This window comes from Mandrillus leucophaeus, unplaced genomic scaffold, assembly GCF_000951045.1.
Source record: "Mandrillus leucophaeus isolate KB7577 unplaced genomic scaffold, Mleu.le_1.0 Scaffold255, whole genome shotgun sequence".
NCBI classification, from domain to species: domain Eukaryota; kingdom Metazoa; phylum Chordata; class Mammalia; order Primates; family Cercopithecidae; genus Mandrillus; species Mandrillus leucophaeus.
This window is the reverse complement of record NW_012102643.1, coordinates 51,832-56,005: the sequence shown is the minus strand read 5'-3', so window position 1 is coordinate 56,005 and position 4,174 is coordinate 51,832. Positions and strand designations below refer to the sequence as shown.

Sequence of the window (4,174 nt, the reverse complement as noted above, 5' to 3'; positions counted from 1 at the left end):
GCACCACCACGTCCAGCTAATTTTTTGTATTTTTAGTAGAGACAGGGTTTAACCAAGTTGGCCAGGCAGGTCTCAAACACCTCAGGTGATCCGCCTGCCTCGGCCTCCTAAAGTGCGGGGATTACAGGCGTGAGCCACAGTGCCCGGCCCTCATTTTACTTTGATTACCTCTGCAAAGAAGGTCACATTATGAGGTACTGGAGGTTAGGATTCCAAGAAAGGAATATTGAAAGGGACACAGTTCAACCCAGGACAGTGAGACATGTGGAAACGGCCCCAGGTCACGGCTGCTGGAGGATCCGGGGCTAATGAGCAGCTAAAGGAAAGAAGGGCTGGAGAAGAGTAGATTTCCACAGGCCTGGGTGCCCTCCCATTTAGGAAGCCTGCCCCAGAAGTGCCTATGTGGGAGCCTTGAAATGCACCTTTCTGGCCCAGGCCAAGGGCTGTGCTATTGTGATGATGTGTGAACCGGAAAACACCCACTGGTGTGCCAGTGACACAGCTCACAGACCCGAGACCGTCCTCTCCTCCCATAAGTGAGTCAGCGAGTTTCAGGATCAGAGCAACGGGACAGGTGACAGGTCAGGGATGTCCCCTCTGCACAGTTCCCAGGATGTCCAGGGCGGATTAGCTGGGCAGCGAGATCACAGAGCAACCAGGCCCTAAACTGCTCCAATGAGGAGGCAGGACTTTTCCTCCCTGCCCTTTTCAAACTTGCTGTGGTGGATTCCTTTTTTTAGTTTGGGGAAGATTGATGATTTCATTATTTGTGGCACTCAGCAATAAATCTCAGAGTCGCAGCTAAAGTGAGCTCTTTCCCCTCGCTGCATTTTCTGCTCTGTTATTCATCATGTTTAATCATTCACTTACCTCAGACCGCTGCCGGCCTTGGGGAGGGCAGGGTATTATGGACTTGGGACAGTTTTACACTTCAGAGGCTGAGGGGAGGGGACTGCGTTAGGAAGGAACAGGGCTGGGGTGGGTGGGTCATGGCTCAGGGTGGGCGGGAGCCAATGAAGCTTCAACAGAGGCGACAGAATGATCAAGAAAGGGAAGTGACAGCAAAACCCTCCTGGGACCTCAAAGGCTGGCCCTGTTTGCCAAGAAAATCTCTCATAAAAGGGGTGAGACTTAATGCCAAAAAGAAAAGGAGAGAAACGGCCGAAGGGTTCTCTGCCAAGGGAATGTTGAAGAATTTAATTCAAGATGAAATGTGCTCTTGTTTGTGTACAATTAATTTTCTCCCCAAATGAAAGGTTTTGTCTGTCACTCAAGTGTTTCAATAGCAACCGCGTAATTAAGGTAGCATGTGCCTCTTCAGTTTGGGAAGCGGCTGTTTGTGTTAACATGTTGGGGAAGGACACATTGCTTGGACTGGTTCCTGGGTCTAAGAAGGTAAAAAACAAAACAAAACAAAACACACAAAGAATGGAAGAAAACACCTCCAAATACAGCCTTGGCTCCCGCGGGGTTGATGTCATCCGGAAAATGTGAGCAGGACTTTCCCTGAGAACCAAGAGGCCTGGACTTCCTGGGATGGGAGGCTGTGAGGAGGAGAACTAAAGACAGTTTCCAGAAACTCTAAAAACGGAGTCATGAATTCAAATGCCCGCGGGGGCCAGGTAGGAGGTGCGTGTCCTGGAAGGGGTTGGCTCTAGTGTTTCAACACAAGTGTGTTTTGTTTTCATAGCACTACATGGGTGTGAATACTTTAGTTCCACAAAGGAGTATGCACACTCATTTGTGCTGAAATTTATGGATCTCTTAACTCAACTTTCGTGGGTTTCCTTTTTTTTTTTTTTTTTGCTTTTAATAAAGAGATGGTGTATTACTTTTCTACTGCTGTGTAACAAATTGCCACAAATTTAGGGGTTTAACACAGCAACCATGTCATCTCACAGGTTTTCCAACATGATGTGACTGGGTTCTCCTCTGAGGGTCTGACCAGGCTAACATCAGGGTATCCGCCAGGCTGTGGTTCTTATCTGGGACTCAGGTCCTCTTTCAAGTTCCTTGGTGGTTGGTAGAATTCATTTCCTTCCCATGTTTTCCATGTGGTCCTCCCTATGTTCAAGCTGGCTATGGGGGGTGGAGTCCTACTCATGCTTTGAATCTCTCTGCCTTCCCTGTTGGCTTTTGAGGGTTCACATAATTATCCTGAGCCCACCTGGATAATCCAGGATAATCTTCCTGTTTTAAGGTCAGCTGACTATTTAATCTTAATCACATCTACAGAGTCCCCTTTGTTCTGCAATATAACATCATAATGAAAGTCCCATCTGGTGGTGGAGGTTATGGAGACCAACTCAGTGTTGAGAAGTGAAAAACCTGGTTAAAAAGAGATGAGAGATCTGAACAGACATTTTACCAAAGAAGATATCTGAGTGGCAGCTGAGTACATGAAAAGATGCTCAACGTCTTTGTTGATGCAAAGTAAAATCACCATGCGATGCCACGACACACCCAGTAGAACTGCTAAATCGAGAGAGACTGACAAGACCAAGTGTAGGCAAACATTTGGAGCAGACGGAACCCTCCTACATGATGGGTGGCCGTTCCAATGGTATCACCGCTGTGTCAAAACAGCTCCCAGTTTCTTACAAAGTTAAACACACACTTACTGTTTGACCCAGTGATCTCACTCCTCACTATTTATCCAAAACAAATGAAAACATATGTCCACACATAGCAGCTTTATTCATCACAAAACAACACAAAGGCGCATCACCCGGCGAGTGGGTAAACACACCAGTGTATGCAGTTACAATGGAATATGATACTACTCAACAGCAATGCACAAGAAATGATTTACCGCTAAAAGCAGCAGGAATGGAGTTCAAAAGTATGATGCAGCCGGTCCCAGTGTGCTGTGGCTCCACGTGGCCTGTAGTCCCAGGTCCGTGCCCCACATTGCCTGCCTGCCATGGAGCCTGACCCTAAGGGCCCTACTGCCCCCGGCCTCACTGCCATCCCCGAGGGCTGGTTCCACCAGACGTGCAGCCTGTGGTCCAGGCAGGCCTTGTCTCTGCTCCACGACCAGCACTCGCACTACCAGAACCTCCCTGTCTTCTGCAGGAAAACCTACAGCAATGTGCTGGTGTTGGATGGCATCATTCCGGGCACAGAGAGGGATGAGTTCTTCTGCCAGGAGATGGTAGCCATCCTGCCTCTCTGCAGCCACCCCAACCCACGAAAGCCGCTCCAACCACGACCACTGCGGGCAGAGATGGCTGTCTTGCACGAGGTGGGGAAGCACCTCTGCCTGGAGTCTGTGGTCCAGTGTAACATTGACAAGGACGTCATTCAAGTCTCTCAGAAGTTCCTGCCAGGCACGGCCAGTTGCTACTCTAGTTCAAAGCTGACCCTTCATGTGGGTGACCGTTTTGAGTTCATGAAGCAGAACTAGGATGCCTTCGACGTTATCACTGACTTCTCAGACATTATCACTGACTTCTCAGAGTTCATGAAGCAGAACTAGGATGCCTTCGATGTTATCACTGACTTCTCAGACCACATGGGCCCGGCCGAAAGCCTCTTCAAGGAAGCCTATTGTCAGCGGATGAAGGTGGCCCTGGTGGAGGACGGCATTCTCTGCTGCCAGAGAGCGCGCCAGTGGCTGCACCTTCACCTCATAAGGAGATGCGGCAGTTCTGCCAGTTGCCGTGGTGGGCTACACCGACTGCATGGTCCCCATCTACCCCTGCAGCCAGACGGGCTTCACGCTGTGCAGCAGGACATGAGCACCCATGTCTGGGAGCCCGTGCAGCACCCGACACATCAGCAGGTGGGGCAGATGCAGCTGAAATGCCACAGCCCAGACGCGCACCGCACAGCCTTTGTGCCGCCTGAATTTGCCTGCAAGGCCCTGAATGGTGTGAGCTGAGCCCCACTGCCACCACCAACACCACCTGGGGCCTCGGACAAGGGAGTCTCCAGGGTGCAGGGGTGCCTCCAGCCCTGGGCCAGACTTCCCGCCGGCTCTCACCGATCAACCGAGTATTACAGGCCTCAGAATGCTGCCTGGCCTGCCCTGCTGGGTGGACTGTCTGTCTGTGTGTCTCTGTTGCTCTGTGTGGCATTCAGCCTCCAAGCCTATACCAGCTGTGCACAGCGCTGTCTCTCTCACTTCTGTTACCCTCTTCACTCACCAAACACATGTATTAACAACAACAAC

The 4,174-nt window shown here is 50.5% G+C and overlaps 1 pseudogene; it reads left to right on the top strand.

Annotated features, from left to right (window-relative positions):
* Positions 1-2,923: 2,923 nt before the first annotated feature.
* On the top strand, positions 2,924-3,883 carry LOC105542324 (annotated as a pseudogene).
* The last annotated feature ends 291 nt before the right edge of the window (positions 3,884-4,174 follow it).